Raw genomic sequence first — 14,887 nt, 5'->3', positions numbered from 1 at the left:
CTTCCATGGACATCTGGTTGGCCACTGTGAGAGCAAGATGGTCTTTGGCCTGATCCAGCAGGCTCTTTTTATGCTTTTGCTATCCATACAATACAATGCCTATACATGTCTACTCAGAGCTGACTCCCATTGAGTTCAACGCCACTTAAAAGACGCCTGCTTCTTGGGAGAAAAGCAATGACAAACCTAGACAGCATCTTAAATAGCAGAGACATCACCTTGCCAACAAAGGTCCGTATAGTTAAAGCTATGGTTTTCCCAGGAGTAATGTATGGAAGTGAGAGCTGGACCATAAAGAAGGCTGATCACCAAAGAATTGATGCTTTTGAATTATGGTGCTGGAGGAGACTCTTGAGAATCCCATGGACTGCAAGAAGATCAAACCTATCCCTTCTGAAGGAAATCAGCCCTGAGTGCTCACTGGAAGGACAGATCCTGAAGCTGAGGCTCCAATACTTTGGCCACCTCATGAGAAGAGAAAAGACCCTGGAAAAGACTCTGACGTTGGGAAAGATGGAGGGCACAAGGAGAAGGGGACGACAGAGGACGAGATGGTTGGGCAGTGTTCTCGAAGCTACCAGCATGAGTTTGACCAAACTGCGGGAGGCAGTGGAAGACAGAAGTGCCTGACGTGCTCTGGTCCATGGAGTCACGAAGAGTCGGACACGACTAAACGACTAAACAACAACAACAAGTGTGTATAAGATTCCAGCCTTGCAATACAATCATAAACATCTCTACTCAGAAGTGAGTCCTGTTGAATTCAGTGGGGTTTACTCCTAGGTATAAAGTATCTGCTTTATATACATTATTTACACAATGGGCTGCACATGATTGGCTAATTCTGGAATTCTACTGTAAGCCAATCAGGTTGTGGATTCACTTATATCTGGAGCATGATTGGGTGGTTCCTGCCAACCAATCATACTGCTGCATTGTTCTAGGACCAATCAGACTGCTGCATTCTGAATCCTATTATTCTAGGACCAATCAGACTGCTGCATTTTGGATCCTATTGTTCTAGGACCAATCAGACTGCTGCAGTTTGGATCCTATTCAACTCAATACATAACACTCCTCCCCTCTAAGTTCCAGTCCTGCCCGGGAGGTCGCATTCATAGTCCTTGAGGTACGCCGGCGGCCTACGTGTGCGTTGCGGCCTGGGGTGCTCCCTGGTCCGAGGTTCAGGTTCTGGCTCGTGTTCCAAGGATGCTGGCTGTGATGGGGCTGTGTGGTCTGGTGCAACCGGCTCGCTCAGTCGTGGTTCTGGTTCCGGTGTCCTTTCGGCCTCGCGGGTCCTCTCTGAATTTACTGATTCTGCCTCTCCTGCTGGCCCCTCCTGCTCTATGGGCCTCACTGCCCCACTGTTCCCTTGGGACTCCTCTGACCTGTCCTCCTCCTGGTTTTCTCCCGGGAATCGTCGCCGTATCTGGTCGCAGTGGCGGCGCCAGCATTGCCCCCCCCCATCCATTAGCACCTCGTACGACACGGGGCCAGTGACCCTGGTGACTGTGGCGGGTACCCATGCTGGGCCTGCCCCAAAATTCTTTGCGTACCCTGGGTCCTGGGCCTCGAAGGTCCGGGGGTTCCTGCCTTCCCCCACCACTACCTCATCCTGGGCTCTATCGGGGTGAAGGCGGTCCATTCTGATTGCAAGGCGTGACCCATTAGTAGTTCAGCGGGGCTCCGGCCAGTCGTTGAGCTGGGGGTGCTGTGCTGTGCTAGGAGGAATGTGGCAAGGCAGTACTCCCAATCCCCTTGTGTCATGCGGCGAAGGGTGTCCTTGGTGGTCCGCACCATGCGTTCTGCTTGGCCATTGGTGGCAGGGTGGAATGGCGCCGAACGGATGTGGCGGATGGCGTTCTGCGCTGTGAAGGTTTGGAATTCTCCTGACGTAAATGCAGTCCCGTTGTCTGAGACGAGAGTGTCAGGGAGCCCGTGGGTTGCAAATAGCCTGCGTAGTACCTGGATGGCTGCGGATGTAGAAGTGGACGGTACCAGTGCGACTTCCAGCCATTTGGTGTAGGAGTCCACCACTATGAAGAATGTTTTCCCCTGAAAGGGGCCAGCGAAGTCCACATGCAGGCGTGACCATGGTGCTCGGGCGGACTCCCAGGACTGGACTGAGGCCCTTGGGGGATCTGGGCGGGATTCTTGGCAGGCCTGGCAGTGTTTGACCCAGGCCTCTATCTCTCCGTCGATCCCCGGCCACCACACATAACTCCTGGCAAGGGCCTTCATTCTTACTACCCCTGGGTGTGTCTCGTGTAGGGCTGTGAGGACCCTTTTGCGGAGGGGCTGGGGAACAACAACCCTGCTTCCCCATAACAGGCACCCCTTGTGGGCCAACAGTTCATGTTTGTGGGTTGTGTAGCCGGCGAATTCTGGCCCGGGGCTGCTGCTGGGCCATCCCCTCCACACCCAGTCCAGGACCTGGGAGATGACCCTATCTTTCTTGGAATGGTGTGCAACTTCTTGTGCCTGAATGGGGCGGTCGGGAAGAGGCTCCAGGCTCATAACCTCTTGTGCAGGTGCTGGGTCGGGGCCTGTTTCCAGTAGTGGTAGCCTGCTGAGGGCGTCCGCATGGCCCATCGCCTTCCCCGGGCGGTGAATCAGTGCATACTGGTAGCTGGCAAGGAAAATTGACCACCTGAGGATGCGAGTAGACAGCACTTGGGGGGTTTGCTTTTCGGGGGCAAACAAGCCAAGCAACGGCTTGTGGTCAGTCACCACGGTGAAGGGCCGCCCATACAAGAAATCATGGAATTTTTTTACTCCCTTCACGATTGCCAGACCCTCCTTGTCTATTTGCGAGTAGTTCCGCTTGGTTGCGTTGAGTGTCTGGGGAAAGTATGCCACCGGTACCTCTCTTCCATCTGGGAGTTGGTGTCCCAGGACAGCGCCAATGCCATAGGGTGAGGCGTCGCATGCTAGCACCACTGGCAGCCTCTCGTCGAAGTGTGCCAAGACCGAGTTTGAGACAAGCAAGTCCTTGACTGCCTGGAATGCGGCCTCCTGGTGCTGGCCGCACACCCAAGGGGCCCGCTTGTCCAGGAGTCTGTGTAAGGGCTCCGCTACCACCGCCTTGTGGGGAAGGAAGGAATGGTAAAAGTTCAATAGTCCCAAGAAGGCCTGAAGTTCAGTCTTGCTCTTGGGCGCTGGGGCATCACAAATGGCCCGTACCTTGTCCCCAGTCGGGTGGACTCCTTCTGCGTCCACCATAAATCCCAGAAAGTCCACCTGAGGCACTCCTAGTAGACATTTTTCCCACTTCATCTTGAGACCCGCCGTCTGGAAACGGTGCAGAACGGTGCGGAGGCGGTCCTCAAACTCCTCTGGTGTGGGCCCGGCAATCAACACATCATCGAAGAAGGGGGTGACGCCAGGAATCCCTTTAAGGAGCGAGTCCATTAGATTCTGGAATATGCCTGGTGCCACACTGACACCGAATTGCAGCCGCTTTACCCTGAACGCTCCTCTGTGCATCACAATCGTCTGTGCCTCTGCTGTGGTCTCATCTACTGGCAGCTGTTGATATGCTTGGGCCAAGTCCAGCTTGCCAAAAATTTTCGACCCAGCCAGGGTGGCAAGGACATGGCTGACCACTGGCACTGGGTATGCATGGGCCGTGAGGGCCTTGTTTATGGTACATTTGTAGTCTGCACAGATGCGGACCGAACCATTAGGTTTGACGGGTGTGACGATTGGGGTTTCCCAGGGGGCATTAGGCACCGGCTCCAGCACTCCTTGCTCCACGAGCCGGTCCAATTCCTCGTCTATACGGGGTTTCAGGGCGAACGGGACCCGGCGGGCCTTGAGCCTGACCGGTCGTACTGCGGGGTCAAGCTGTAGAGCAATGGGGGAGCCCGTATACTGTCCCAATTTCCCATTGAAAACCCCTGGAAATTCCTTGCATATGGCATCCATGTCCACTTGTAAGCTAGTGTGGTTCACCCCGGTGACGGCTAGCCCCAGTGGTCCAAACTATGCCAATCCCAGTAAGCTAATGTAGGGGCCCTTGACCACAAGCAAGTCCAGTTGCCGCGTCTGCCCTCGGTATTGCACCCTGAAGGTCCCCACCCCCATTGTGGGGACCTTACGTTTCTGGAAGTCCCGGAGGGTGAATGGGGCCGGTCTGAGTTTGGGACCCCCAGTAGGACACAGTTTCCTTAAGGTCCTTGCCGAGATTATGGATAGAGTTGAACCTGTGTCAAGCTCCATGCGGCATGGGGCCCCATCTACATAAATTTTCTCTACGTTGGGGTGGGGCAACTGGTATACCTAGAAGTCTGTGAGCTCCGTCGAGTTGCCTTGGTGCGTTGGGCCCTTGGATTGGTCATCTGATGCCTGGCATTGGGTGGGCCGAGCTCGACACACCCAGGCGATGTGTCCCGATTTTCTGCACTGCCTGCACTCTGCGTTGCGGAAACGGCAGGTCCTCCTCTCGTGACTTTCCCCGCAGCTTGCGCAGTTCCCTTCTTCTCGTCGAGGCAGCTGTGGTATGTGGGCTGCTTGAGTGCACTGCTGTACTTGGTGCACCTCCTCCCTGTCGGATCCTGAGTCGTCGGTGAGGTCTTCGTGGTGGACCCTCGGTTGGGATGGCAGTCTCGGCCATGCCTCTTGCATCGACCTCTCGGCAGCTTCCGTTGCCAGGGCCTCCTCCAGAGCGACCTGGAACGTTAGGTCCTTCTTAGCGTAGAGGCGTCGTTGCAGCTTTTCATCCTTCAGGCCACTAACGAGGCGGTCACGAAGCATGTTCTCCAGCTCTGAGAAGTTGCAGAACCGGGCGGCTTGGCGGAGAGAGGTCACAAACCCAGTTATGGTTTCCCCAGGGGCTTGCCGCTTTGCGTAGAAGGCATTTCGACGAGCCACCACTGAGGCGGCGAAAAGTACCCCTTCAGCTGTTCCATTATTGTTTTGTATGGAACAGTAGCGACGTCTTCAGGCGCAAGGAGAGCCCAGGTGATTTCAAACGTCTCCTCTCTGCAGACGCTGAAGAATATCGCCCTCTTCTTGGCGTCTTCTTCATCGGTGACCCCTTTGGCTTCTAGGAGGAAGGTGAAATGGGAGGCATACGCTTCCCAGTCTCCAGATGCTGGGTTGAACGGCGAGAAGCTGCTGTCGGTTGCCATTCTGAGTTCCTTGTGTCCCAGAGCTGAAGCCTGGATACATGGTGCGGGGCAGCGGTGCGGCAGGTGGCGGTGCTGCGATGCTGTGTGTGGCAGTCAGCTCAGCGGGATCCCACCTTCGTCGCCAGTGAAATATACTCAGAGTCGCAAAGTGATTTCATGCTCTTTATTCAGCTCATAGTGGTGAGGAGGAATGAATGAATGCCCCCTCAAAGTATCTGTTTTATATACATTATTTACACAATGGGCTGCACATGATTGGCTAATTCTGGAATTCTACTGTAAGCCAATCAGGTTGTGGATTCACTTATATCTGGAGCATGATTGGGTGGTTCCTGCCAACCAATCATACTGCTGCATTCTTCTAGGACCAATCAGACTGCTGCATTCTGAATCCTATTGTTCTAGGACCAATCAGACTGCTGCATTTTGGATCCTATTGTTCTAGGACCAATCAGACTGCTGCAGTTTGGATCCAATTCAACTCAGTACATAACACAGCTGATTGCCTGAGGTCAACTAAAGCAGTGCTTGGCAACATGAGGATCAACCAGCCTCAGTGCTGGAGCAAGATAATATGTTCATTCAAAAGGATTCTGTTTTCTTTGTTGTTTCAACACCCTTTTCACTGAAGGCCACCATTGCATAGAGAAGTAATGGTATGATATTCTTTCTTTCTTTGCAAGCGAAAGGAGTGATGATATCCATCAGCAGGTTTTTTTACTTTCTTACTTCATGACCTGCGCTCCCAAGTCTGCATTTCCAGCTGTCATTTCAGTAAATCAGATCAGCAAGCAAAACAGCGTAACTGTAGCACTCTCGAAAAGAGACCTTTTTATCAAGCTCAAATGGAGCATTGATACTGCCGCCGTTTGACTTATTATTAGCAGATTTGTGTCAGCTCGCCTTTAGTTTGGCTTGGCCAAAGCATCTAACCCTTTCGTGAAACCAAAATCATTTCCTGTCTAGCATCCAGCTCCTGACTAGGCTCGAAAAACTCACAATAAATCCATGCATTTTTTAAAAAATCTGATTTTGCAAGACCCCTTTGAGGCAGCTTTGTGTGAGATGCACTATTTTCAGTCCTGGGTCTAAAATAATATAGAGAGTGCAAAGCAATCGCCTGGCTTTGTAAGCCCCTAGAACATGAAGTCCATTTAGAAAGCCAAGTACACAGGGCTGAACTTCTGAGTCATCTTAGACTAAAGAATCCCCAAGCAAAATGCATCTTTGTGCATAATGTGCTCATTGATTCTGCATCGAACATCCATGGCTTGAAGTCCTGCAGTCAAGAGATTGGCTTAGGAGTTCAATTTGATGTGCGAAATCGACTCTACACTCCTTGCCGTTTTCTGGTCCTCATTGCCAGTTTAAGGTTATCGTTATTTTGCAATGCTTCTTTAGAGTAGGGTGACCAAATGTCCTGCTTTACAAAGGACTATTGTCTATTGCAGTGGTGTCCAAACTTTTTTCAGAGAGGGCCAGATTTGATGAAGTGAAGGGCCATGGGGGCCGACCAAAGGGCCAACCAAAGTTGTTGACCCTTTATTTAGGATTGAAGTTGTTGAGCTTTTTATAGGTTTTTACCCCAGGAAATAAACTGCCACAGGTGCCAGATTAAACTGACTAGTGGCCAGTATTAGGCCCCCGAAATGGACTTTGGACATGCCTGGTCTCTAGGGAGGCGTCTTCTCTTTGAAGGGCTAACCAGTCTAAAGGAAATGTGATGATAGAAAACTCCAAGAAGGGAGAACCCTAAGAAGGATCTTGAAATTACTCATCAACTGTTAGCAGACGGGCAGCAAAATGAGGAGGCACCTGAGGCACCTTCTCTCAGTCTTCTCCACTATTCTGTGATGGATTGCATTTCTGTTTAAATGATAGTAATGAATTGTAATTTTTTTGTCTATGAATATAAATGGGCACAGGCAAATTCTATGCAAATATGTGTCCTCTTTTGTGGTTTCTGGTTTTTTTGGCAATGCATACAGCCCTTTCTCTCATTCTTGCCTCATTTCAGTTAGTCCCTTTTCTCTCCCCCCCCTTTTTTTTATTTATACAACAAGAAAAACACACACACAAAAAACACAAATACCAAATTACACACAAATTACAAAAATAACCATAGACACATAATTTTCTTGGCAAACAATAAAACATCTATTGGTCTTAACACTAAAGACCCAACTTCCCGTCTATTCCATATTTCAAATCAGTTAGTCCCTTTTCTCAAGTCACCTTTTTTCACCTTCTCTTTTTGTACGTTTCATTGCTTACTCTGCTTCCTTTTTCAACCACCTGGCTTCTTTCCCTGTAACATCTTTATCCTCTGGGACCCCTTCACAGTCTATCACACAAAGCTACTCCTGTCCCCAAGGCCTCTGTGAGATTTTATAATTCCAGACAAACTTAACTTTCCTTTCGCTCACAGAACCTCGGTTAGCTGTAAACATTCCAACATCTATTGATCCCTGAGTGTTCAAAATGTTGATTGTCAAGACCCCGAAGCCTTCCCCTTATGTTGAATAATAACATGTGGACACATATATTAGGTCAATGGGCAAAATTTAGGCCACAACTTTATTGGTTACAGAATGTGAGCGGTATTGGCTTAGGCATTGGAACTGAACCGACTATATCTGACTCCTGCCTGCCATGCAGGAAGTCTCACAAGGGTTAACCACCAGTAGGGTGAGCCCTGTTGGTGTACATCAACTCAGAGCTCCCCCAGGGTCACCGGAAGGTCGTGCCATGGCCCTAGCCTCCACCCGGGCTTCAGACAGGAACCACGACCCCCAGATTCCTTTAATGGAATACCCTTAAAGGGGAGGGGTAGGTGATGGCCACAACCTCCCCTCCCATAAACCAAGCTTTTCCGATGCCTAACCGCCAAACCTTACAAAGTTGTGACAATTTGCTACGAGGTAGGTGGAAAACCAAATGGCTGGTGCCAAGTGGAAAAATTCCTACCAGCCCCCTCAATGGCGACCAACCAAGGTCCATAGCAAGGCCAATATGACGAACACATGAAAAGAGGGTGGGAGGGTGGGAGATCTGCTGAAGCTGGAACAAAAAAGGAGATCCCCCCCCCCCGGCTACACAGATGCTTAAAAAAAGGTAAGCCACGCCCCCCAGGCAACCGGATTGGCTGGCCAGGGCTGTGACACAGCTGGGGATTCCCTGATGATGTGGGGGCTTAGCCCCTCCCCTGTTGTGTGCGGAGGCCATGTGACCTGACCTCAACACTGCCCCATCCAGAAGTGGAATGGCCTTCCTGAATATTCTAAAATGCACCAGTTCAGTCAAATAGGATTTAACCATAGATGATGCTCAGCAAATCACTGCAAAACACATTGAGTTTATTTCGTAATAAGCACAGGGAACCATTTTCCTCAGGGCCACAGCATATAGGGGAAAGATCCCATCGGCACAAATGCTCACCTCTTTCTTTTGAAAGCTTTTATACATCGGTTTTTAATACAGGGTTATCTCCCCCTGCTCCTCCCCAGCGGAAAGTAGACTTAACAGAAGCATTCCATTGTAGCTAATAGAATAGATTGCTGCCTCTCTCTGTGTGCGACTTCCTTCAAGGAAAGGTTCTGCCCTCGCAATCATTTAGAGCTTGAAACAGTCTCTAATGTGTTTTTCTACTGTAGATTCTATCAAGGGGTCAGAGAACACATAATTTGGTCCCTTATGAGGCAGTTTCCTGGTCAATGCTCAGAGACCCTTTTGAGTACCTTCCTTAAGGGGCCTCATAAATCTGTTCCTGAACAGGTGGCAATATATCTGAATGTTCTGATATCTCTTAAACCCATGGTGATTGCTAATTCCTCACTTGTCAGCTTTCACCTTTATTCTTCTGAGGCTGTGAGTTTGATGGTAAAAAATAATAATCCTTGATTTATTGCTCAGTGCCCACAAGAGTTTGCAAATGTGCCAAGGGGTGTGACTCCTCCTTTAAAAACTGATCTGGAAAGATGTTCGAAAGTGAGACCATATCTTAAGGATAGTCCTTAATTTTATTCACCCAGTATCCTCCCCCCCCCCCCCGAGAGTCCATCAGGAAGGAAGTTGTTCCAGTGCCACAAGAATTCACGTTTGATTTGGTCTCTGGAAGTGGGAGTCTTTCCTCTTTTTCTGGGACCAACAAACTTCATTTTGGAAGTTCTCCATTGGAGTGTCAGTGATGTGTGTCTCTGTGTTGGTTATACGGAGCAGAGCAGAACAGCACAACACGCCATTCCTCATGTTGCATCATTGCTGTTGGGTTTGGAGGGTTTTAGTATGCATATAGCGAACTGCTATTTTAAAATAATATTAGACTGCAACATTTGGACTGTGATCCTACACTCTTTTTTGGAAGTCGGCTTCATTGAGATCAATGAGGCTAACTCCTGAGAAGGCATGCAGAAGATTACATTGTTGGCCACTTGATTATAGAATTGTAGACTTGGAAGGGGACACCAAGGGTCATCAAGTCCAACCCCCTGCAATGCAAGAATATTAGCTTAAGCATCTGTTGGTGGTATGTTAGATCAGGGAAGGGGAACCTCAGACCTGGGGGACAATTGTGGCCTCCCAGGCTTCTCTAACAGGACTTCTAGACCAGGCATAGGCAAACTCAGCCCTCCAGATGTTTTGAGACTACAATTCCCATCATCCCTGACCACTGGTCCTGTTAGCTAGGGATGATGGGAGTTGTAGTCCCGAAATGTGTGGAGGGCTGAGTTTGCCTATGCCTGTTCTAGACTCTCACCATTCTCCAAGCCACACTCCCTCAATGACTGCATTTTGCACCCTTCTTTAGTGTTTTGTCTTTTTAAGAATTAAAATTATACTTAGAGTTAGAAAAACTGCAAGTTGGATTAAAGTAAAGGGAGAATGGATGAACCGCATGAGGGGGGGGGGGAAGCCATATTCAAACAGAGCAAATGATGCACAAAAGATAGCTCAGTTGGTTGGACTGTGGTGCTGATAATGCCAAAGTTGCAGGTTCTATCCCCATAAGGGACAGCTGCATTTTCCTGCATTGCAGGGGGTTGAACTAGATGGTCTTCAGGGTCCCTTCCAGCTCTAAAATTCTATGGTTCTATTTTATGACCTTGCCTTCTGGGGAGCAACGGTTAAAACATAGTTAAAGGTAAAGGACCCCTGACAGTTAAGTCCAGTTGCAGATGACTCTGGGGTTGCGGTGCTCATCTAGCTTTACAGATCGAGGGAGCTAGTGTTTGTCTGCAGACGGTTTTTCCGGGTCATGTGGCCAGCATGACTAAGCCACTTCTGGCACAATGGAACACCAAAACGAGAGCAGCACACGGAAATGCTGTTTACGCTCCCGCCGGAGCGGTGCCTATTTATCTACTTGCACTTTGACGTGTTTTCGAACTGCTAGGTTGGCAGGAGCTGGGACCGAGCAATGGGAGCTCACCCCATCACGGGAATTCGAACTGCCAACCTTCTGATCAGCAAGCCCAAGAGGCTCAGTGGTTTAGACCACAGCACCACCCGCGTCCCATAGTTACATTATAGCAAACTACTATATCTGGTAAGGCACCTGGGATTGTGTCCAGGTTAGTTCTATTCAGAGTCAACCCATTGAAATTAATGGACCTAAGTTGTTAATGTCCATTAATTTCAATATATCTGAGTACGGCCAGCATTGGATATAACCTCTGCTTCTGATTTTAGGTATCATCAGGGAAGTCTGCTGCCAGCATTGTCTAAGGGCCACAGCTGCTGGTAGAGGCACCTTGGGCCCAGGTTTCTGGTGTCCCAATGATTGCTAGGCAGCTACTTGACAGAGAGGGGCTTCTCCTGCCACTGTCTTGTTCCTCGACCACTTCTTGCACATCTTGATCATAGTATTATTACTACTATCAATCCTCTTCATCGTTGCCATCACCAGCAGGCCCCACCCACCCAGCCTGCATGCCCAGGCAGAAATGAATATGAGGAAGGAGTGGAAGAAGGGTGATCTGGCTACCCATATTTATCTACCAGTATATGGGAGCCACAATGGAGGAAGCTTTCCAAAGACCCATGCCAAGAGCTACCCAAAAACTGGAGCCAGCCTTATCATCTAGTATAAGTGTAAGATTCAACATAATCCCCATGTGGTACAGCAGTTTGCTCATGTCTCAAATCCAGGTTACAATACCCAAGAACTGCTCTATTCCGAACTTAAAAATGGAAAGCGTAATGCCGGTGGCCAACAAAAGAGGTTTAAAGACTCTCTCAAGGCAAATTAAAAAAAAATGTAGTATAAACACCAACAACTGGGAAACACTGGCCTACGAACGCTCCAGTTGGAAAACAGCCTTTACCAAAGGTGTCATGGGCTTTGAAGACTCAGGACAAAATGGAGAAACATGCTAAGAGGAAGGCATGCATGGCAAACCCTCACAATGATCAACTCCTGTCCGGAAACCTAGGTCCCAACTGCGGAAGGACATGTGGATCCAGAATTGGCCTCCACAGTAACTTGTGGACCCACTGTTAAAACCATGTTTATGGAAGACAATCTTACTTGGCTACAAGTGATTGCCAAAGAAAGAAGAAAGAAGACCCAAGAACTTGTGGCAGTATGCAGAAGACGTTGATGAACACGATAAAAATGGTGATATTTAGGGTAGATTTGGGAGCTGTTCGATACTGTAAGCATAAATCATCAGCATAATATCTATCATAGAGTACTATCCATTTTTTTCTTTCTTATTACCTGAGCTGAATTTTACAGAAACTTCATAAAAGTACTTGAAATAGAAACAGGTATCATCTTTCACATAAAAAATTATTCTTCCTTCCTTAAGTGTGGTCACCGCATAGCAAATTTATTTCTTTTAGATATTTATGGAAGTATTTCTATACCATCATATCATAAAAGATCGGGGCAGATGTATCATTAAAACATAAAACTCCATTGAAAACGATACAGATCATCATTAAAGTGACTAGCTCATCCAAAAATTAAGCAGCCACAAAGGCCTGTCAGCATAAAAAGGTCTTCGAGAGACGTCAGAAAGTCAAAAGCAAGAGTCCTGCAAATTTTGAATATGCTGTCACACTTCTCATCTTTCGCTTCAGTCCAGAGTCTTAGCCTTCTGCCGTGAGTTCCACCCACGTCATTGGCTGCTTGTGAGCCTTGGCAGCCAGTCCAAGGGCAGCACAAGCTTTGAATCTTACTCCCAATTTCAACAACTCTATCCTCTGGCTTCCAAGTCATGCTGCAGCGAATCGTCCCCTCCAGGCACACGGTAGCAGCAGCAGAGCGGGGTGGGTGGGTGAGGGAGTGCTTCCCCTGACAAGCGTGTTTTCATTTCAAAACCCTCTTATCCCTTACCTAGACAGAAGACTGCTTGTGTTCCCCATCAAGCTCGAACATACCGTAACCAAAGTTAGTTCACAATGTGTAAAAACAAATATATCGTGTGGTCCGGACTGGGCCACTGCTCCCAGGGCTGCCTGAAAGCCACCGAGTGTTTGAACAGCAAGTTTGGGAGAAGCAGCAACATTATCCTGAGTGGTCCCTTTCACTGTTCGACATTCCAAGGCCTTCAGACACCATCTGGCCAAATAGAGGCACTGTTTCTGAGTGGCCACTGTGGCAGGAAGTCAGGCCACACTGAGGAAACCCTGCTCTGTTTTTCTAGCTGTTTGGGGCATACATTTTATATATTATTCCCAATCCTTGATATTCGCTCCTCCCTGGAAGGAATTTAGGAGAAGCTGCTCAGTCACAAGGGCCTCTTAAACTGAGCTGAATCAATCATGCTTCATCCGTCTGTAATGTATCCCAGTGTTTTTGCGACGGGGACGGGGGAGAATTTCGATTCAGATCTCATTTAAAGGCAAAACTTAACTAATTTGCACCCTCTAAAACAATGCAGGAACAGAAACATGGCTGTTCTTTAATATTCACATGTCTTATTTTGCAGTGTAGTTCTCCAGCCAAATTATGTGTACAAAAAAGGCCTATAACAGGGTAAAGTGTGCATACAAATACATGCATTTCTGGAAATAAAACTCAAAATTGTGTATCATATCCTATATGTGTGAGAGGTGGCATTATTGTTTTGGTTTGTTTTTGTTATATTTATTTGTGTTTTTTATCCTGTATATAAATTTAATTAATAAATCATCATCATTGTATTCTTGAAAATTACTATCGCCAGCAACTCCAAGTAGGGCTGGAAAAACTGTCTAAAAGCTTAGAGAACCGCAAGCAGCTAGCACAAATTAAACGAGCCCTACTCAGTATAAGGAAGCTTCCTATGTTCCTATGATAGGAGAGTCGGGAAAGACAAAAGAAAAAGAAATTTCACATAGCACATGATTAATTTCTGGAATTTGGTGTCACAAAATGTGCCTTGGTCCAAAAGTCTGACCCTGTCGGACTCTCCTTATGTTCCAATGGAGCATTAAGTCATTGCGGGGATACTGAGCAATACATCAGCTTAGATGGTGTTAAAAATGGGGAATTGGACCTATCCGTGGAGGGAAAGTATATCAAAAGTCATGTAGATTACCTGCAACCTACAGATTTAGAGGTGCTATGCCTCTCTGCATGGGGATGTAAGAAGGCATCATTGTCTGTTCTGTCTTGTATTCAAAGCATGTGGCACTGTTTCTGCTCTGCTGTAATTCATCTCCCACCAAGCTGTCCACTGTGGCAAAAGTATGTAACTTACATACTTATCTGCATAAGCTACATTGTCATTATGATATTCTTTCCCATTAATATGCAATGCCAGTGGGGTAGGGGGATGATCTAACATGTATCGTTTGCAGACTGAAAGCAGTTACAAAAGCAAATATTGATCATATCTGGTAGATTCATTTCCATTCTGGAAATGGGACAAATAAACTAACATCAGCTGCCATTTCCACTACCATCAAAATGCTCCAACATATCTATCTCTGAGTACCAGCCATTGGAGAATTGCAATGGGGGAGAGGTGGTGCCCACATGCCCTTTTTGTGGAATCTCAAGAGGCATCAGGATGCTGGACTGAAGTGGACCACTTAATCTGACCCAGTAGGGCTGTTCCTATGTTCTGGTGAAGCATAAAGTCACCATGGACTGAGTGATGTATCATAAAAGAAATGAAAATAAACTTGTCTGCACCATTTTGAGATTATGGATGGAAATGCCATGGGCTCCATTTTATCCAGTTGAAAACTGCAATTGGCTGGTGACGGTCTTGTCCTCATCTCAACTGGGCTTGCAATCACATCTGTATGCAAATGAATACTGAAGCTTGCAGAGAAGACCTGAGCCTTTGATAGCCCTCTGCCAGACCAAACATTCTTTGCAATGTTTAGCTGGATTTGATGTGTCTTGCCCTCCGTCCAACCACAGAAAAACAGCACTGAATAAATATTAACAGATCCCAAATAGTGTTGAAGAAGCATGGGGTTGTGTCACACCATTGAACAGCGGCAAAAAAAAAAAACAGAGGCAAAGTAACTTGCATCGGATGAATGAATTGCGAGAAATCAATTCTCTTTTCTTGCATTTTGTCAGAGAAGCATGAGAAGCTGCATTATACCAGGTCATTTGCCCATCTAGCTCAGTACTGTCAACTTCTGGTGTGGAGCACTTTTTCTATAAAGGGCTGTTGATCCATGGGAAAAGTCAATCGGGGACAGGAGTAAATGATGGGCAAAGCCATAGCTATCTCGGCAGGGGCTGTAGATCAGATGGTGGGTCCAAAATCAAATATGGATGGAACTGGAACCAAACATATGGAGTCATC

The sequence above is a fragment of the Podarcis pityusensis genome, assembly GCF_964106645.2.
Source record: "Podarcis pityusensis genome assembly, chromosome: 8".
Classification (NCBI taxonomy): domain Eukaryota; kingdom Metazoa; phylum Chordata; class Lepidosauria; order Squamata; family Lacertidae; genus Podarcis; species Podarcis pityusensis.
This window is presented reverse-complemented; position numbering follows the sequence as displayed.